General features: G+C 35.8%; 1 long non-coding RNA gene across 6 annotated transcripts in view; it reads left to right on the top strand.

Moving 5' to 3' along the window:
* Window positions 1-22557, top strand: part of LOC138062471 (uncharacterized) — a 53774-nt gene that overhangs the window by 12598 nt on the left and 18619 nt on the right. For 3 of the 6 annotated variants that reach the window (XR_011136497.1, XR_011136482.1, XR_011136504.1), the window contains exons 1-5: window positions 3757-6385; window positions 6917-6987; window positions 7623-7679; window positions 11911-12076; window positions 12839-12888. This is a non-coding gene — a long non-coding RNA (uncharacterized lncRNA). Of the gene's footprint in view, window positions 1-3756; window positions 6386-6916; window positions 6988-7622; window positions 7680-11910; window positions 12077-12838; window positions 12893-22557 lie in introns of those variants that run through there. The other 3 variants (XR_011136501.1, XR_011136492.1, XR_011136503.1) reach the window with 2 other exon arrangements.

Genomic DNA, 22557 nt, shown 5'->3' with positions numbered 1-22557 from the left:
CAACAGTTTCCCACTCTTTCAGTGCAGTTGCTAGTGTTCTTACAGAGATTTTTGCTATCAAATTACTATTTCCAGTACAATAAAGAGAATAGCTTCCAGTAGCTTCAGTGGAGTCAGAGTTTCATGCACCGCAAATTTTGCTTAGGTAAGAATTGAGAAGTTAATGGAGGATTCTGTCCTCACAGGTGAAGCCAAGGGCTCCGTAAATTCAGGTAAAACCTATTTTGCCATCCACCTGCATTTTAGCTGAAAAGTAGGGTTTGGGCATAATATGTCACATTTTAAATCGTATTCATATTATATAGGTATGCACAACATACTTGCTAAGCACATTTCAATAAAGTGTAGTGTTTAAGATCTCTGTCTATGTTTTTTTTTTTGCTGCAATGGGATTTAGTGTTCCCCCTACTGGAGCTGCTGCTTTTGCAGGCACCTAAACGAGAGCACTGATGACTGAAGCTCTTTGAAAAAGCAGGGGAAAATTAACAAATTAGTAATTGCAATATTTTTTAAACTTGTTGAAAAAGTAATTTTGTTTAGGAGATAATTTTTTTTTGAAAATATCTTTTGCCACTTTTATTTTCAAAATATTTCAATATAAAACTTTACAAATCTTAATTTAATGATTTACATTTTGGTACAATGAACACTATTGCAGTCAAGCTACATTTGCATGTATAAATATCACATTTTCCACTAAAAATAGTAATCCTATTGTATTATTTATTTGTTATTTCTCTAATGGTATAGCTTTGCCTTTGTTTTATTAGAGGGATTTTAGATGAGGAAGTCATTTAAACATGCTACTGTTCTTTACTTTTGGAACCAAATTATTATGTTTATTATTAAATTTGCATTGAAAGTATTAGGAAAATTCTTACAACTTCAAAGGATGTGACTTCTGCAAATTATAGTAATACAATTTGTATTTTTGTCTATTTTATATATGTTAAACTGAATGTGATAATAGCAAAATAAAAATGGAGCAGGAAGAATCATTCAAGCATTATGACAATGAAGGTCATTGGGAAGGGAAAGCTCCTTATGCCAATTTATTTTATATCAGCTGAAATTTGCTGCTTATTCATGGCTATATTCTGGAGTATTCATTAAGTCTGAGTAGATGCTTTTATCAAATGTAACCTAATTGGCCTCAAAAGATTAGTAGCTTCCCTTGTACTATCATGGAAGATAGTATTACTCAGTATGAATACAGATGAAAGAACGAGGCATCCTATAGTCAGATCTAAAATTGCCAGGAAGGAAAAGAAAAGAAAAAGCACACGTATATGGATGCTATTTAGCTCGTTGCTATGAAAAGTTTGCAAAGAGTTGCAGGTCAAGGTGGTTTTTTGACATAGCAATTTCCACCTCTGCTTAAAACAATGGAAATCACTGTAACTGGTTAGTAAGAAATACAGACAAATGCACCTTGTAACGTAAAAGAACCCTTCATCGGCCTTTTATAATCCTGGACATGCATCTGTATGTAATTACAAAAATGATACCTAACTTTGAACTTCAAATCCCGTGAGAAGCACTGGCTCTTCTAGGTGCCAAAACAAAAAAAAAGGATGTCAAACATATGTTGGCACAAATACACCCTTTCCTCTCTTTGTGAATCTAACTCTCCATTTTGTCAGGGCATCTGGAGACAAGGGGGGAAAAAAGCGCATGCCGAAGCCAAAGTTAAAACGCTACAGCTCCGGTTTCATCAGCACCACGTAATTTTACTTACACCCTCTCCTCTTTTTTTTTTTTTTAAGATCTGCTGATTGCATACCTAAATTTAAATGTGTCCAAACAACCTTATCCTACATTTTTGCTAATTTACGACACTTTGTCCTAGACAGATATGTTTTATAAGTATTTATTTGATACTCTGCAAAACAGGTGAATCTTGTAGGGGGAGAAAAGGGGAAATAAGAGTGCTTTTCCCCCTTTGTTTTGATCCCAGTTTGTGTTTCACACATTTTACTTAATTCTGTAAATGGAAATCTGTCTGTCCTGTCTGTTCATTTGAAGACATCTCTATCAGCAGGGTAGGATCACTTTCAAGGGGATTTGGAAGCTGTCCATTCTGTTTGGCTGACCCTGTTGTATGCCCAGTGTACCAGAAAAGACACTCTCCGTATTCCTGAGCAGATTAATCTTAATCTGTCCCTTTTTATGTTATCCAAAACTCTCCGGAGGAAGGGAAACATTAAATAAATCTTCTCTCCAGATAGGAGCGTGTAACTTGCACACAAAATTGCACATTTGCAATTAAGTTTCTAGAAATCTCCCTATTCTTCTCCCTCTCACCCAATACTTTCAAGGGGATTATGGCTGCCTTTGAAATAACATTTGTGAGGGTGGAGTACAATGTATGTTGAAGTTAATGCTGTTCCAGCCTGAAGGATCTCTGTCTTTTTTATCACCTTCCCTAGAAAATGTCCTGACATAACGGGCTTTCTTTCGGTATCATTAGTTTGGGTATCATTAACAGGTGGCCAGTATTCAGCACATATTTTTAAAATATAACCCCTCTGCAAAGGTTGAGGATCACAAGAAAAGTGCTACAGAGGGCTACATTTAAAATGACGCTTGTAAGTGAAACCCTGCTCTGGGGAACATTTAAGGAAAACCGACAGTCCTAGGCAACAGTCATTAAGATGCTGCTTTAGAAATTGAACAAAAAAAAAAAAAGCACAGTCACAGAGCTGATTGTAATGCACACAAAAAAGCACCTCAAAAAAGCAGAACTGGCTACAGAGATATAGAAAACTGCAATGATTTTGCTTTTATCCTACAAGATTTAAATTCTGAAACTTATTTTTCTTGCTATCTTGCAAGATAGACATCATCTTTTGTTTTTCCTTTGCTCCGTATCCATACAAGAGGACTTAATTAATATTGCACCGTTTTTTACTGTTTTTTTTTAAATATGTTCTGTTTTCATATTACATATACTTACTGCTCACATGCTAATACCTGTGGCTTAAATAACAATTATTACCAGATGACATAATGACTTCTATTTAAACTGATATCTCGTTAACTTGACATACGCATTGCATCTCCATTGCACCGGAACCTAGATGGTGCTTTATAAAGCACACCTTTTATATATGCATCAGCTATTGAGCTAAACAGAGAGACTGCCTGCTTGTTTGGTTACAATGGATAGTTGCACAGCGCTTAAAAATAACATGTTAATTGTTTGACAGACTTTCTTAATGACACATATAGAAATCTTAGTAAACTTCATTAAACTCACACAGTCTCTGTGCGCATTTCTATGGAGAAGACTGGGACGGCATTGATCCCGACCCTCTTTCCCCCCAAATAGAATTAAAGAGTTTTAGCCTTCTTGATAGAAACAGTAAAACCTTTACAGTTTTGAGGCTTTTCCGACTACCGTATGCAACCAGAAAAAAAGCAGGATAGTATGCTCATTGAACTAGACTTTTTAATGTACTGTATTGGGAAGATCTGGATAGGCTGATGAAGCTGGTGTCTATCATATAGAAGATGAAGTATAAGGTTCTCTTGTATAATTGACCATGCCTTGCAAAAATATCTGGAAAAAAAATGTTTTCTTCTAATTACTATGATTACAACTCATTCTTTTTTGATTTTCAGCTGCAATTAAATATGTCTGAGAGTTTCACTGGCTGTGTGTTCTCTAGCGTGGGCGTTTTAGAGACTTCCTGTGACACAGTGTGCTGGCGTTACGGTATCGGGAGGGGTGGGAGGGAATGCCTTTGAACTTCCTTCTCTCTTGTTTGACCTGAACACCTGCATCCTGGATGGTATCTCTCCAAGTTCGTCATGACAGTTCAATAGGAAATGGCAATCATAACAGATTCACTGAAGTCCTGCACACCAAAAGGAAATAAGGGCAGGTCTCACATGAGCAATATCTCTTCATGCAGTGGTCTTCACAAGAGAAAATTGTAATACTGTGAGCAAGAGAATGTATACTATTAGCGCAATTTTAACAAAAAGCAATGCGCCATCTCTGTGAGTTGTGTTTTGCAAATGCTTATAATTTACTTTAAGAATATAGCTATGTATAACCATTTTTATATATGCTATTTATAGCTATATACTTTTTGACTTAAGCCCTATATAACTCTAAAACTATAGTGCCTTATGCATGTGGGACATGCCGTTAACTGCAGAATAAGTTATCTTTCAGTATGTCTGATTCCTGGTTTCTTACTTTTCTGAAGTTGGAAAGTACGCATAAGATTGCTAAGATTGATAAAAAAATTGCACAGGTAGTTAAACTACTCTATAGCATCAGGAAGTGAGCATGAAGAGGTCAAGGAGAAAATACAGGACAGATGGATAATAATACTGACTTTCGCCCAAGGGGGCAAATATAAATTTGGATGTATGTGCTGAGTGAACTGTAGAGACAGAACATTTGTCTGTCCTGGCAGTCTGAAATTTGCTGGAAATATAACCACATGTCTAGCCAGGGAAACTTCAAGGTGAATGGCACAGTAAATGACACCTGCCAAGATCTTCAATCATTCCCTGCAGATTCAAAGTTCCACCGCACTGGTTTGATGTTGTATTTGCTTTCACGGACTTGGTTTTACTGATCGTATACTGCCCTTATACATTATAACTGTCCACTGCTTTTTGAAGACTGTAGAGCGCTTCTAGTTTATTAAGCAATAATTCACTGTTCAAATGTTACAAAATTATCAGATCATTAAAACAAGATGAATGTGTTTTTAGGATGATATCTGAGAAAGGAAGATAGAGAAACAAAGGATGAGTATTTATTTCATGCTAAATTAAGCAAGAAGCAATATCCCTAATATTTCTAAGGTTAGGTAGCTGATACTCAGTCTGGTAAAACTTAAACATCACCAAAAGGACAAACATTAGCAATCCCCTAAAAGGAAAAAAGAAAGCCAATGACATTTAGAACTTGTTGTTTTACTTAATAAAATCTCTACATTGTAAAAAACCATACATAGTATGTTTAAACAAAAAGCTAGCAAAGAACAGTAGCAGTTTTATTATTTATTTATATATTCGTTCTGCCCCAAATCCTTAATTATGTGTGATGCTTGAGATAAAAATGCTTGAAGCTCCTCAGTTATACCGCTCTGACTCCATTTAATCTTTAGTCCAACCTTAGTCCCCCAAGAAAAGACTTTTTGCAGACCTCCTTGTGCTAATTATAACCCTTCAGAAGTATTGCCATATGTCCAGGCTAGCCCAAGCAAAGCAAAAAAACCAACAGAACAGTGAATGTTAAAGTTCAGTAGGATGATATGGCTGAATTAATCCTGTGTCTTCTTGCTGCCAGATAGGCACAATTCTACTTTCCCCATTTTGCCCATGTTTCCATGCCTAAACTGCTCATATTTTTAAACACTTTTCTGTGCATGTTTTGCATACACAAAATTGAAATCTGCCTTAGAAATTTGTACTTTAGTTTGTGATTATTGTATTCAATTGATTTATGATCTACTGAGTCAAGTTCACTTTTCCAAAGATGCCGTAAAAGTGCCGTGTGGCTGAAGTCCCACGCACGCGCTGATAATAGATAATAAAAAGGCTGTATATAACGTGAGGTGATTCTCTCCATACAGGCAAGCCTTAATGACAAAGGGGTAGATTCGTACTTTTAAGATATGTTTTCACTGAAAAGTTTGCGTAAAGTAAGAGGAGGTGTGACTGAAGAGTAAACTGGCTACTCTGCACTCATTCCTGATGGGACCACTTTTGATGAATATGAATAAGAATTAAGATATTCTACCCTGAATGCATATTCTGTGCAAATGAAGGCCTTCCACACAAAATGACCAGAAATAATCCCTTCTGAAAGTCGAGGCTGATGTCAGGTGTTTTCTTAATTATTTTAGTTACTGTTCTTTTTGAAAATATTTAGATTTAGAGTTATTTTAGAAAAAAAAAAGTTCATTGGGAAAAAAAGAACTTTTATACACTCTCTGCTTCTCTGCTCTTCACAGGGTTCAAATTCAGCTCTGCTCAGATCTCCTCCTCAGCAGCTTATGGCCTTCTAAATAACAAGTTCTGAAGAAGTTCTGAAGGCACAAAACCCAATGGAGGAGAGAAAACGTACTTCCCAGTCTTTGTTTCAGGGAACTTATGAAGCTGCGTTTGATGTGTTAAACACTAAAAAGTTTAAAAAGCAGTGATAGTATTAGACAATATTTATTGGAGGTTTTTTTTAAGAAACTACTTTTACAGTCAAAGCAGATAAAAACAAATAGCTCATGTAATAAACATGTTAAAATACAGTAAGTTTTTATCTTACATCAAAAACAAGAAAAAAGAAAGCCTGATCAAAAGCAAAGGGCAAACTTAAATGGAGAAGAAAGCTACAGAATGAACTACAGAACTGCATCAGGATGTAAGCAGCTACTCACTTTATAGCTTTTAAACACATTTTCTTTGTTCACCTAAAATCATTTTAGCTTTATAGGTTATGGTATGCCACGTTTGCTTATCCTCAAATTATTTACTAACAAAGGTACATGCAGGCACAAAACTAATCATATTTACAGGTAAGAGCTCAATGGAAAGCCTTGGAAGTTGCTTCCGAAACCCTCTTAAAGCTCTTCCCTGTTTACATCTTTCCATTCAACTACTGGGAAAATGCAAACTATGCCCCTCTTAAGCTTTTGCTAATGAATTAGACAAGCTGTCTGCAATTCACTCTATGTGCTTCTGGAGTTTTATCTAAAGTATTGAAATCCAAAAATGTGCTTTTCTGCTGCCTCCCAGTTCTTATGATGCTTTGTAGGTGAGCAAACCAGCAATGTCTGATCAAGGCACTTGACTCTGTCTTGCCACTCATGGTTATACTGTACATTTGCTTACCCCACTGGGAGTTTTGTGACTACCTTCCCAGTATCAGTTCTTTATCTGTCTTTTCCTGCAGACTGTAATTTCTAGAAGCTTCTCAGAGATGCACGATTCTACAGACTCTCTACAAACTTGTTCAAATCTCAGGTCAGTTCTTGAAATCTTATACATTTTCTGTATATCTGGCAATGTATTTCATTCAGAATGAATTATTTTCATCACAAGAATTAAAGATGACAATACAAAAGCTCAAAGTATACTCCTGAATAATACAGAGTTGGACATTTTAAGTAACTGAAATAAACAGGCTTTATGAATATACTCCACAGAAAACATATATGCATTTGATAACAAACTCAAGTGTAAATAGCCACTGAGAATTTTTATTAACAAATCTACTTCACAGAATAGATCGACAATCTCTAGCACACTCCCACTGTACTACAGCACTTAAAATAGTAATGGAACACTGATTAAATTTACAAAAAAAAAAAAAAATTGTCGTAACAGCAAATGAAGCGAAAGACTAGTCCTAAAGAGTGTAAAGCTAGCAGTGGTTATATTACTATTACAAGTAAAAAATATATTCCGAAGATATTATTAGTGTGATTTACATCTAATTGCAGCTGCTGAGGTCATCTTGTAGTTTGAAAAGCTGCACTGAACTGGTGAGATAAAAGGCAGCATGCTGTCACACTAAGGGAGTTAAAACAAGTAAAATGTTTTTTTTTAAAAAAAGTGAAAGTAAAAATTTTTTTTAAGTAAAAAATTTTTCATTTTAGGACTTCCAAACAAGGCAAGTATTTCCTGGAAGAGATCACAACCAGCAGTCACTAGAGGTAGGAGAAAAAACATAAAAGTATAATGTGTTCAAAGTTTCATTGTTCGTAAACACAAAGAAGCTACTACTAGGGTGTTCCTGTTTTCTTGACATTTTAGAGTCAGACATGGACTGTCAAGTGTTAGTTGTGCATTAAACGTTTTAAGTATTAAGAATGTGTAAAAAGCATCTGGAATCAATAACTTCACCTCTTGCACTAAAGAGATGTTTTTTGTGTTATCAACGGTTGATGTATTGTTAAGCACTGAAATTACTACTTATTCTTGAACAGTTTTTATAGTTTAAAGAAAATTCTACCCAACGTGAATACCAAGTGTGCACATTTTATATCTCTCTCTATATAAATTAGTATCAATCAATCAATCTATCCACATGCTTTCAGGCAGTGGGAGGGAAAAAATACCATAAAAAGACAAGTTTTTTCCTTAATATGTTACACCACAGAGCCATAAACCACAACATAAACTAGGGCTGAAGGGACCTCTAGATGCGCTCTAATCCAAACACCCCAAATAGGGCTAACATCACAGGTAGATCAGGTTAGTCCAGCCCTTGTCTACTTGACTTTTGAATATCTCCAAAGACAGAGATTCCACAGCCTCTCTGGGCAACCTGTTCCCATGTTTGACTGTCCTCCTTGTTTATTTTTTCCCTCTATATCCCACTGGAATTTCAGTTGAAGTCAGCAAGCAGATCCTTGCTTTTGCCTTCTCTTTACCATGCGGAACAAATGCATCTCCTTCACTCTCTGCTGCGTTAAGTGCTGCAGCCCTCTACCCGCACCGTCTTGGGGCTATCTGCTGGTTCCACTGGGAAAGGGAGCATTTTACCCAGCCGCACGTCGGGGTAACTCGAAATCCAGTAAAACTGAAACACAGGTATTCCAGGGCAAGTGAATGACAGGCAGTTCTTTTACCATGGTCCCATCAGCATGTTTGCTAGGAGTATTGCAAGACAGCATCACTGCACATACATTTTAATCTTTATGTGTGTGTAAATATAAATGCATGTATGTATATTTATGTGCACACACACATTAAAGTTCATATTCCTGTGTTATACACATACACATGTACGAAACGAGGGCTTTATTTTCATCCTAAACTGCAGAGGTAGTCTTTCCATGGGAGGAGATGGGAATAGTATGATGTTTAATAAAGAAAGAAAAGTTCAGGAAGAATCACCCTTTAACTGACAAAGCTTTCCACATGTCTTCACTGGTGATGCTCCTGAACCTGAATTTTAATTCAATGTCAAAACACTGCTGTGCCCCTGTATGACAGGTATTTTTTTCTTCATTAAAATTGTCAGCCTTTTGTAAGCCATCTATCCACCTGTCGTCATGGCTGTCCATGTCCTGTAAGGGCACAGTATACTTTAATTCATTGACAGCTCAAAAGTTTTTGTTACTCTTGACAAAGAATGATCATGGACATCATATCACTTTATACTAAGACAGCAGCATATCTGTAATTGAGTGAAGACAAACTTAGCATTGACTACTCGTTTTTTTCTATGTACTCCAAAGTTCTCACGCCTCCTCAAATTGTCTTGATATGCATGTTTTAAAGGATTACAATTCAAATCCAAGCAAGAAGTTTCTCCTATGCAACCCTCTACATGTTTCAGTAAATCACCATGAAACATTTTTCCTTATTTTACTGCTGTGACTCAGTTACAGCTTTGTTATTCCCTTAAAATTTATCCCCTAGGAATTCACCCTACCTAGTTAATAACAGTGGTAATACGCTTGTACGGGCAATATTAAGAAAGTTAAGCATTGTGAACTTTTGAAGGATGTAAATTTGGCTCAAGGCAGAATGATAAACTGGAAGTATTATCGTGTTTGCACGTATGTGGCAGGGCAGGCCTTCTGAGAGCAGAAATAATGGTAACTGAGTGGTTGAAGGTGATCATGCAAGCATTTAATCAGAATGCATATGTGTATTGTAAATTGTGGTCATACCTTTAGATATTTTCCAAGAATATGAATTGTACATGTTAATTACTCCTTAATTTTTTTCAGTAGAAATTCTCTCTTTGTTGCAAAACTTCTTATTTAAAAGCTAATAATACAGTGTGCTCAACAATACACGACCACTGAAGTTGTTTTCAAAACTGTGATGCCATAATTAGCTAAATAGTTTTGACATCTTGACTAAAAAAAATGTAGTTCCTTTATTCCTAGTTATCTTCAAGCATTATCCTCCTCAAAGAAGGAATTCATTTGGAAATGTAAACTGTAACAGAACCATTGGTGTAAGAAAGTTACACTGGAAAATTTATGAGGTCATGCCATAGAAATTATGGCACCAATCTAAGGTGATTTTATTAAAGTAATCCTCTTACAACCACCCCTGAATAGAATTGCTCATGAGATTTTTTATTCAGTTTTAATTAATTGTTTGAGGAGTGCTCATCTATGATTGTAAGGTAGCCATAGCTACCTTTTACATAAAAGGGTTGATCTAAGATACTGAAAATATTTTAGAAGTTATCATAGTCTAAAAGCTTTGTACTTCCTTTTCCATGTAGTCCCTTACGGATTAATATACCTTTTTTATCTTTTTCATGACTAGTAGGATTGTATTTTACCAAAGAAAATGAATTATCTACTACCCTAGTCAGTGTCGTCCCGACCAGAGGATCTAACAAGCATCAGGAAACAGATGTGTAAGAAAGCTCCCCTCTATTAGACGAAGCCCAAAGTACTGTTGTCAGTTGAAACAGTAACCTTACATTTTCCGTGAAAAATAAACACGGATATTTTCTTTTCTTTAGATGTCTACGAAAAGTTAAGCAATTTATCAATACTACCTCTCAGAGCTTCTGTGAGAAATAGTTCCAAAGGAAATACCAGGCACAAGAAAATGTCCTTGAGGGGGCCAAAAAAATCCTAACACTGACATGGGGGTTATCCAAATCATAAATTCTGTAGGAAAAATCTTCCTTCTGTATCTACAGCATGAACTGTGGCAAGTGAGACTTCCATACCTATGTCATGAGCATGGCTTTGAATCTCCAAAGGCTCGGTCAAATTGTGTGCATACCTCTCTGAAGCTTATTTGTGCATAAACAGCTGCCCTCTTTAACATACAAATTCACATTATGTCCCTCACTTTTCAGCATAAGCACCCTAACTATCACATATTGGTCATTGGCCAATCTGTACATGCTGGAAGAGCAAAATATAAGAATTAGGTTCTGTGTAACACCAATAAAAGAACGTATTCTCATTTTTACTACCATAGGTCTGATAGAGTGAATGCACTACGATGCATACATCAAAATATTTTAAGGTATTTTGAGCATTTAACTTACTCTGAATTCTAATTGAGTAAGACAACAGATAGATGTGAATATCAAAATACCTTATGTTAGAAGACGTAAAGAACTTTTACTTTAAATAAACAAACAACACAAAGAATACAAAGGAAACGGATAACAAAAGAGGTGACTTAACATCCCACACTATGATTAATAGCAAAACTTGGAACAAAAAACAAAGAACTCCACCCAAAAGATCACATTTCCAGTTTTACTGTCTCACCTCTTCATTTTCACTGCTTCTCTATAAATATTCACTACTTTGCTGTAGATATGCGTTGTGATCTATTTCATTGATAGCTATATGCCAATTTTAAGTATAAAAATCTAATATATTTTCTTGAATTTCTTTTTTCTTGAACAAAAGTATTTCACATGTACATACATTTCATGAAATATTCATACTGCCTTTTCTACATCCATGAGAAGAGCAGAATCCTGCCATATGTTTAAAATACATTAAAATACAAAAGGTCATGAAAAGTTGTCAGTTTTGTAATACTGTCACTTTTTTAAATGTGTGCAGTACATTTCACCAGACATATAACATATGTGGTATATGGAAAACTCACATTGTTTCCTTATGGGTATCTCTGCACTCAGCAGTCTTCAAAAAGATGACTCAAATGACTTAAATGTAATAGATTAGGATCGTTTTACAGACTGGCTGGTAGCATTAGGAACTAGAGCAGACACAAATGGACTGTTCCACAAAGTGGCTGAAATTACAGCTGCTATAACTTACAATGGTAGTCCAGGAATCTCAGTGAACCATGTCTCTTGTGAAGGCCAAATGATGCAAGTCTTCTTATATCAAGTCTTTTTAGACATTACAAGGAGAAATGAGATAAGCGCTAATGTGATACGGAAGCTCAATGCTTCTTGTTTTCTGTATTTCAAAGCAAGTCCCACCCTAAACACGTACACACCCCAATAAAAGACATGTTGGAGGACAGAAAGCTGAAACATTTTCATCCGTGTGCCAGAGAAGCACATTTATCTGAGAACCCTGAGAACCGATGTTCAGATACAACCCTGCAGCGTCTTGATACCAACCTTCCGTCAGGGGTGAGTAGTTATTTACGAAGGTTACCAGACCAAAGACGTTAAAACCTTTGGACCCCACCATTGTAGGGCTCTATGGAGCACCACTGCCCTCTTCTGGGCCTCACCCATCGTCAGGCTGTGCAACGTTAAGTGTATAGGCTCCATGTAGTGACTTCATCCCACATTCTCCTTAAAAGACTTACCTGGTAAGTGTATTACTCCATTTGTATTCCAGTTTAGGTAAATGTCCACACAGGCCCAGCTGTTTCATAGGTTTTTAATCCTGATTTTCCTAAATTACTTCCTTGTTTTATCAGCTGTCTGGTTAATTGTCCAATTAATTTCCTGAACATGTTTAATTACCTTACTCCTTGCATAGCTGATTGCCCTCCCAGTAAATCCTTTATTCGCTAATAAATTTACTAGTTTCTTATTTATTTTCTTTAATCCATTTTTCTTAGTCTTCTAATGCCAAGTCCCTGTCTTTCATCTCTAGACTATTTAACAACATTCCTACCCTTCTATCTTCCCTCATTTATAAAAATTTCTTGGCATTAGCTTGATTCTTTTGTCTGCTTACTGCTCTGAAAACATTTTTTCCAGCCCACAAATAGATATTTTCACTGCCTGTGAATCACTTGCTACGACCTCCTCTTTCGCTGCTGACTATGATCACCTTTCCCAAACCTCTCTAACCCTCATGATAAACTCTTCAAAAAGTTAAGTTCCTGGCAGTTTCTTTTTTTGTCTATGCTGACTTAAGTGTTTCTTTGTCTTTTCCAGGATCTAGTTGTCAGCTGATTTCTGCAAGCCAGACTCCTCTAAATACTTTGGCAAGTAAATCATTTGATATACAAATTCTTTGATCAACTGATTTTTCTTGGTCTATTTTTTCGTTTCCTTGGTAATTACCAATTGCTAAAAAATAAAAAAAAATTAAAAAATCACAGAACATACTTGCTGTCTGTTCTGCGTAGATTTCTGAAAGCTTCTTCAAAAATGTGCTTCAAAATATGTTAAACAATGCTAAAATAGTATAAAAAGGAAAGTTTTTACGTAGCTAAATAATTGGTTAAGAGATAGGAAACAAAGTACGCGATCAGTTCTCATGGTGGAAGAAAATTACAGGTGCATTTCTGCGTGAAAGTCTATTCCTTTCCATGTTGTTTGACATTTATTCATAAACAATGTGTAAAAAGAAGTGAATGGTGAGTTGATAACATGCAGATGGTGCTAAATTATTCAAGGTATTAAAGGCAAAGGGCTGTAGGGTAGAAATGCAAAAGAACCTTCCTAGAGAAAGTGACTGAACATTAAAATGGCAGGCAAAATTCATTGCGGATGGATGCACTAATTCATTAGTGATGCACATGGAAAAAGAAAATTCTAACCTTGTTAATAAAGTAATGGCCTCTTGTCCCCCAGGAGCAAGATCTTGGAGCTATGATAGGTATTGCCATGAAAACCTTGGCTCAGTGATCAGAAGTAGACAGAAACACATAGAAATTATTAGTAAAGAGAGAGAGAGAGAGTAGAACAGAGATGTTCATAAATCCTTTATATGAATCCATCTTCTCCTCCTTCTGGAAGTATAGCAAAACAGGAAAGATTATGGGCCAGCTTCTGTAGAAGGGAGAATTAGAGTGCAGCACTAGAAAAAAAGATAATAGGATGTTAGAAGCCTATAAAAGGAGGAGTGAAATGGGGAAGGTGATTAAGGAATCACGGTTCGTTATGTTGGAACAAATAAAATTAGGTGACTTTACACTAAGAAAGACATAATTGCTGGCTAAAGAAGTCCATGATACTGTTGAAACTGTTGAATTGTTTGTTGAAAGCTGTGTAGCCATTCAGGAAAAATATTACTATATATTTTCTCTTTTTCAATATTCTTCTACATGCATCTGTAAGTTAACCATTATTGAAGATAGGTACTGGCCTAGATGGACTTTTGTTCCAACTTATTTACTCTTACTTGCATTGAGATATTGCTTCCTTATACTATCTTATATATAAAGTAGAAATTTTTGCATTTAAATATCATTTGCTCATTAGAAATATATTACAAAGTTCTCTGCTCTTTCTGTTTGGGTTAGGAACAGGATCTACAGGAAAAAAAGTTCTTCGTATTTGTATGCTTCACTTGCTTCTGTGATCACAGAGTGAGGCTAATCAAGGACGGGACTCTATGAGTACAACACAAAAATAGCATCACTGAATGCCAGTGATTTCTTTTCCTTGGAGGAAAAAAGAAAGAAAAAAAACCTTTTCCTTTTCCTGGGTTCAGTGCAACTCCAGGTCTGAGAGCCTGTGGTCTTGATTTTGCAAGAGTGTTGAGCCTCCACAGTCATTACTTAATCACCACTGTTGGAGCTCAGCACTTCTCAAAATAGATCATTGGATATTATCAATTTAACTTGGAGAAGTTAGTCTAAACTAACAATTCTGTTCATCTTCTCTAAAGCGAATCATTACTCCTTTCACTTTTTCACTGAACCTTCACTTTTCATCACGTCCTTGCAAAAGATATACTAAATATTTCATTCTGTTCAGCTATTCTTTAGCACTCCCTTTGATCGTGAATAACACCTTCAAAGAAATCTGAACTCCAGCTAAATTGTGCAAATAGTTGTCAAAATGCACAAGTAATTTTCCAGATTTCTTTCATCATTATGTGGTGATGCCAATTGCACTTTGAAAAAGAGAAAAAGAAAAAACTTTGCCCTCAATAATACTATGACAAGTCTGGAGTCTTTTTGCTGATTTCAACTTGGATATAAAACAGAGCAAAATTTTTGACCAATTAATATAATGAAAATATTATAGGAATGGGTTCAGGAAAGCTTCACATTTCAACATAGTTCAATATAAATGGATGGATAAGGATTACGTTGATTATCAAACACATTAGTTTAAAAACTTTACCTCAGACCACATTTCTAAGTACATGGAAATTCCCCCCAAAATCAGTTACACGTTTCTGTGTTACAGCTTCATTTCCACTGAAGCCTGCTGTGAATATTCCTCACTTGGTCTGTAAATGATTGTATTTATTCAGAATCAGTTATCAAACAATGTTTTTCCAAGCTTTTGATGCTGTACTAACCAAAATGATTTATTTATAATTTTATTATCTACTATGTCCCAAAAAGGTGACTGAGCTTGTATTAACAAAAATAATAAACAATAAAAAAATCAGAAGATATTTTCAGAAGTCATTGAACAGGAGCTTGCTTTAAGCTATGATAAAAATTTAAGACCAGTCAGCTGGCATTCAAATCCTGTTGAATTAACTTTTCTATGGCCTCGTGCATTCTGATATATAATTCTAGTCCTAGATTCCTGAGAAACTTGGTAAAAATGAATAAGACTCTTCCTTTTGTGGATCTGGGACTCCCATGAAAACGATCCTGTAGCCCTTAGGAAAGAAAAGGTGCTAACCTGCCTCATGCTATTGCTCTCATAGCCCTCTAACTTAGGAGGGCTAAGAAAGGCTGTTAGAAATAGGACATTAGAAAGACTGTTTACCTGTTTAAAATTTGTAATTATTGATGCATTCGCTAGAACTAGGATAAGAAATGTAAATAGTTACTTAGGAAAAAACGACTAATTTTAAGTTCCTTGTCCAAGCAACCTGAGGGTATACATACCCTTTTTTTGTACTTATTTACTCAGTTGACAGCCAGAAGAAGCACGGCCCTGTGCGACATTGATATCCCTAGCAGTATACTCAGAAAATCTGCTATAATTTCTTTGTCTTTATAAAATGCATGCTTGAAGCCAACTAAGAGATCACAGCAGTCTTTGTATCTGAGCTGTAATGAGAGTTATGGCTCAAAATTTGCCTCTCAGATGACTTTCCTACATTGTTCTGGAGGGAAAGTTGAACACAAATACCATTTGCAGGTTTGTCTTCCAAAAGATCTCATGGAGCCCATGTTACCCAGGAAGAAGTGAGTGTGTCTCCAAGCCAATCCTAAACAGAAAAGCTCCAAAGTACTAAGGACCCTAAACATGTTCTCACCTGTCGAAATGTTTTCTGAAACAGCTTTTGAAATTGAGATAATCAGAATCCTCCTATTTCAGATCCTCTTGTACTTTTGCGTGAGAGAGGAAGGGAACTCCAGAACAAACTGTGCGCAAAGCTTGAGCGATGACACGTATGAAAATCCAGAACCAATCTAATATTGGCCGAATAGTTTTAAGTGATCTAACTTTTTATGCTCAAAAATTAAATATCTCCACCCAATTGCTATCTGGATTCCTTAGGAAAAATAATGTACCAATAGAAGGCTTTGTTTACTTAAAATATATCTGTGATCCCAGACTGAAATTAGGAACAAAACAATACTTTCCACTTAGTGTATGCACAAAGTAGCATGCAAACAATATTTTGCACTTTCAACAGCTTTGCAATTTCAACAATGTGCACACACATTGAAAGAGGCTCTGAATTTAGGACCTCTTTGAACTGTACGTGTAGGTTACGTGTCTTTTTTTTCCTCAAAATCCATTCTATCTTTATAGGAGTGAAAAGATGGAAACAGATACAGTAATATACTCAAGTATGCAAAGTATATCTTCTTCCTTTCCTCTGAATGACATCGATCAGGAATCATGAGAATAATTTTAGTCCCTATTTGATATACTTGGCCGCATCTCAGAAACTTTGAGATGGCTACCAGCACTGCCCCAGGATCCCAGCAGAGTCAGTGGAGACAATCACTCCCCTCCTCATGGATGACTAATATGCTACTTTATGACACCACTAGGTGCTTACACAGGATTAAATCAGGCCATAGTTCTCCTAAATATATTGGAATATTTTGCTTCCATATAGGAAGTGAGAATTTTCTCACAAGTTCCCCTGTTTCACACATGTAGCTAGGAATTTCATTGTAATGATAATAATAAACCGTGGTTTAGATATTCCAGTGGGAAGGATCCTCAGCTAGTATACAGTTTAACTGCCCCACATATTTTAAAGGGTCTTTACTTTAGTTAAAGATCTACCCCAGGCTGCCTTCATTCTACACATTCTAGAAAATTAAACTGGATTTTTGAAAGTGCTCACCAGCATTGTCCAACTCAATGTCTGAAAACTCAAAAATCACAATAAGGAAAAAATTTCTGTTTCTTACTCTCCTTCCTAAGTGACTATGCTTTCTTTTCACTTCATGACTTTCCAAGCAAAGCCATCTCAAAACAATTGTTTAGGAACAAAGCTGAGAATGCAGGTGATAAAGAACTGAAAAGTAACTTCTCACAAGTAGACAAATGCCTTAGTGTCTGCTGAATCATCCGAAAAGTTTGCTGAAGTTTGAAACTCATTGTCAAAGTATGACTAAATATACGAAACTTAGAAAACCATCTTTTTGGTTACTTTGAAAAGTAAATCAATTAAATCTACAAAATACAAAGAGTAGTAATCTACATCAAAGAGATGCTATTTACAATGGCATTTTTCAAGTATTTCAGGCATTTTTTGTTTAAAAAGTGGGAATTAAAAAAAAATAAAGTTATGTAAATGTTTTTATTGCCTCTGCCAGAATCTCTGTAGTGGAATGAGAACCATGAATTCATTGGAATTACTCATGCACAAAATGACATTTCGCAAAATCAGGACTTACTAGTGAATGTTCCTAGCATTCTTTAATCTGCGTGGATTTAATAAGTCATTTAGAAAAATTCTTTCCTATTATGGCCAGACAGTGTCTTTTTTTTTTTGTAAAGATCCCCGAGGCTTTGTTTTGAGAAGAAATAGGAAAGTAACATGGTTACTTCACATGAGAATTCAACTTTCCTGAAAGCCATTGGGAAGCAGGTAAAAAACACTTTTAGGGGAGAGAGCTGGGGAGAGATCTGAGGAAGAGATTATTCCAGCTTAATATAAAGTAATTGGTCTGCTCTTGGCATTAAAAATAAAGACTCTATTTGTCCTTAATATAGCAAAATTTTACTTACTGTATTGTCTTTTGGAAAATGGAAAGTTATGTACTTGGATTTTTGTAATGTTATTTCTCTCTAATAGGCAAATGTTTGTGTGTATTTCAGGAAATCCTTTGGATCTTGCACTCATTATATATATAATCTAAAATACTTAATGTGTGGTACCAGTTTTTTTTCATTATTCTTCCAGATCCTTACTCTCTTCCAGTAGACTTTACGCTTTTCCTATTGCGTATTATATTTTTTAACTTTTTCTCTCATTTTCCTATTTTTCATGCCCTATCTCTTTTTATTCATTTTAAATTATGCATTTTTCATTTTTTATTTTTATTCACTATTTCCTTATTGCTTACCAGGCCACTGAAGTTTTACACCTGATATTTTCTACCCACAGTTCAAATCTTTCTCCTTTCTCTTCAGATTCTTTCTCCATTTCTTCTACTTCCGCATTTCTGTCTCCTTCCACAGGACTCGCAATGTCTCTGTCTCCTCCTTCATTCACTCTATGCTTTGTCCTCTTGCTCATCTTAAGCCCTTCTAACAGTTCTGATTCAATGGACGGCTTCACATGAAGGCACAGAGACAATTTTTTGCTTCTCTTCCACACTCTTCCTCAGCAACCTAAGGATTGTTTCAGAAGTTCATTAGTTCCTCTTTTCATCACCATTAATTTCATTTTCTCTCTGCTTGACTCAGAGAGCTAGTCACCCTTTCATACAGGGTGTAGATAAATCTCTCTATTTGTATTGATCTTTTTTTCTAGCAGAAGCTCAGATGGCTTTGAAGAAAGTAGTTTGATAGGACACTTTAATGATTAGTGTTTTTTGAGAGTATTTCTGGAACAGTCTTATTTGGTAGCTCCTAGGCAGGTGTGTCATCACAGGCTACATGAACATAAAGAAGAGGGAGAAAAAAAATCTATTTTTTGGCATATTTTGTACGTTTCTTTAGAATGATATCCTTCTATCACTTACAAAGGCTTCACACTTTTCTCCTTTCCCACCATAACACCTTATTTAGCTGTGAAAAGGCCTGAGAGGAGGGAAAGGGAGGGGCTTGGTATGTCTAAGAAGAGAAGTATCATGGAGCTCATGAGCCCGAAAGAGAAAGTTGGGAGAAGCAGATGGATTGGCTCTCTCTGTCACTCAGTTGACAAATTTATACATGAGCACCACAGTGCTTTTCTCCCATGCTGCCCCTTAGGCCTATGAACAGCCCTGGGAAATATCCAGAAGGCTCCTGCGTTGCTCTCCATATTACTCTCCTTTAAAAAGATAAGTGATTTTTTAACACTATTAGACTCCTAGTGAGCTTCTAGCCTTGCTGATGGATTTTGTCTCACTGTTTTTTTATGTTTCCCTGTCTGTTCACTCCCATCTATCATTTTTGCTTTATACTTCATTTAGAAGATCTTTGTTTTATGTCTGCACGGTGCCCACTGGAGTTTGAAATATGACTAACAGCAATGCCTAGAATAGCAAAACTTGCTCCTTCTATACCAATAGAAATGGCCGCAGGACTATGTAGAGTGCTAAGAAAACAAACAAACAAACAAACAAGACTCAGGGGTTAAAAGTAGTAGTACCACATGAAAAGAATATGTAAAAGTAAAAAGTAGTAATGAACTTTAGGGACATGCAGTTTTGCATATAGAAATAATATAGTTATGCCACTGTTTAGATGGAAACCAGCTGGAGCTTCCTGCATAGCAGCTCAGCACATTTCAAGGTACACTGTTATTTCACAAAGCTCTTGGTATTCCTCAGAATGTGTCAGTAACTCCAGAAACACAATAAAATGGAGTACACTCAGAAGTAATATGCACAGTGCAAAACTATGTTCCCAAACTTCAAGTAGTTCTGTACATACGTAAAGTGACTTACAAGTGAAACATAGGTTCGGCTTTCTAAGGGTACATTAAAAAAAAAATTGTTACTTAAAAGGAAAAACGGTCAAGAAAGCTTTACTGCCAGCATAATTTATTATAGAATTAATCTATTATGTGTTTGCACCAGGTCAGGCCACTAAAGGAAACCTGTGTCTTATCGAAATCAGATTGAGAAGTACAAGTCGAGAATCCCTAATGGAGTACTAAGCGCACTTCAAACAGCTAGCCATATGGACTGTGTTACAGCCTGGGGATGGTTTCTTTTGAGCCATAAAGTTAGGCAACAGAGTATGGAAGACTCTTTATTTGATATAGGGTCTTCAAAAACAACAATGAATAAAAAAAAAAAATTTATGCTTGGCTGCAGACCTCTCAAAGCCATCTCCTTTCTATTTCGTTCCTAACCTACACTTTCAAAATAGGTTTACTTTTAAAATAGATTTAGTCAAGAATGCACTAAGCTTCTGAATCCACAGTATTTTAAGAGGAAAGCCTGTCTAATCGTATCATGTAAGACCAGAGATATCATATTATCAGTCAATACCCAGCAGAAATTCATATGGGGTCAGGTTCAATCCTTGTATGCGTATAAGTAGCATTATTTGAAGGGCTGATTCCGTGATTGATAGACCTATGGACTGTTTTGACTTTTTATTCAGCTACCAAAATATAGCCTTCATTTATAGCAAAGAAATCAAAGTTTTCTGTGGACCCACGTGAATTCAGTGTGCACTTGTGCTAGTAAGAAGCAAATACAGCATTCAGAACATCTGAGCAAGTTCCCTAGCTCTGCAACAGGTTGCTGGGGGAAGTCAAGCTAATCACTTTTGACTTCATTTGTAGATCCACTATGTCATCAATGTGTTCTTACGGGATCAGGTGGGATTTTTCAATCTATCCTAACAAATGTGGTCCCCTACGGATTTCCTTTCTGTGTTAGGTATGCGCTTTTGGAAGTCTAGCACTTAATTTTTGTTTTCCTCTGTGCTATATCAGTAAATTGAAGATAATATTTCTTTTCTTCAGCCTCTTATCTAGCTATTCATTTTATAGCTAGATAATAACTGTCTCTAAGTATAGAAAAATAGAAGATCATATTATCAAAAAATCATGTATTTTTGCCTAGTGGATTTTTCCAGAAATAAATTTTTATATAATTTTAATTTTTGGCCCATAACTAAATTTTCCTTTTGAAAGTTTGTGTATTTTATTCAAACAATACATTTTAACCTCTTTTGTTTTTGTACTAAGAACTGACTGGCTAAAATAGTTATTGATATAATATTGCAATAATATGGCAATTAGAATTGAAGATATTGTTTATTTTATCTAGTCTGTATTTATATTATAAAGTAAATAAAAAAGTGTGTAAAATTAGATCCTGTTATAAAGTTGAAGCTAATTAACTGTGTAGCTTTGTCTACAGCTATTATAGCAGCGTGGTGCTTTCTAACGGCTCGGCTAAAATCTACCAATACAAATGCATAAGTTAGAGAAAGATCAAAATAAAACCCTTATACCTTGGAGAAAGTGACAAAAAAATAAACTTGATTTTATTTGCTAAAGGTCACTCTGCACAGGGCTGTATAGGGGACTGATCTCATTTTCTGTCTCTATCCAGAAGAGAAGAATGAGCATCTCATATTTTAAGAACGGTTCATACGTTATACTAAATTCATATGTATGTTACTATCAAACTATTTGGAGAAAACTATGCTCAGACATAGGCCTCAAGCAACTTAAAGCAGTGATTTGGAAAACTAGAGTCTGCACTGCCCCTTAATGTAGATACAAGAACTTCAATGATTCCATATCTCAGAGGAGCTATTATCCAAAAGTTTACTCTAAAAGATTACTCTCAGACTTGATCCTCACCCCCAAGTGTCCATTTTATGAAGTTTTGAGTATTCTCTATCTCCCTTGGAAAGCAGCCATCATTTCATAGGCCCATATTTTATAGCGGAGAGCTGAAAATACAGAAATGGCACAGTACAAGTAAAGATTGAAGGCTGATATTACTCCCATATTTACCAAGGAGGCAAGTTCACAGGTGTTCATGCTGCCTGGCTGCTCATAAGAACAATATTAATTTTAATTAGATATTCACTGAGATAATCTAAACTCTTCATGAATGTACGTTCATTTAAAAATTCCAAGCAAGAAATCTTCTTCAAAATAAATTAGCATGAATTTATCAATCTCATACTTTCACTGTACCATATTATTGCCTTACTTTCAGTTTTAAGAGAAATATGGACAACAGTATTAATCTTGCTTTGCATTGGCAGAGCAGATTTCTCTACAGATTTTCAAAGCATACCATGTACATTAGCTAAACAGTTCTCTGGTAGGGTAGAGCACAAGTATATCTGATACATATGTACACAATACAAAGATCAAAAGGTAAAACTGTTCACTTAAGATCACATCAATAGCAGAGCTGGGGACAGAACCCACTGCCGCTTTTAACTCCCAGGCCAGTGCCTTACTGTAGAGAACAGGAACCAAGTAATACCTCTTAAGCAGTGATAAAAACTATAGGGATGCTCAGTCTTTAGAAGGCCTAGAGTAATAGCCCATACTTAACAACACGTTACTTACAGCAGGGGAATCGCTGTGCTTATAAGGCTTCTCCATCTTATGCTTGTTTTGAAAAGATCAAAAG

Source organism: Struthio camelus, chromosome 1 (assembly GCF_040807025.1).
Source record: "Struthio camelus isolate bStrCam1 chromosome 1, bStrCam1.hap1, whole genome shotgun sequence".
NCBI lineage: Eukaryota > Metazoa > Chordata > Aves > Struthioniformes > Struthionidae > Struthio > Struthio camelus.
Note: the sequence above shows the minus strand (reverse complement) of the source record. Positions and strands in the feature narration are given on the sequence as shown.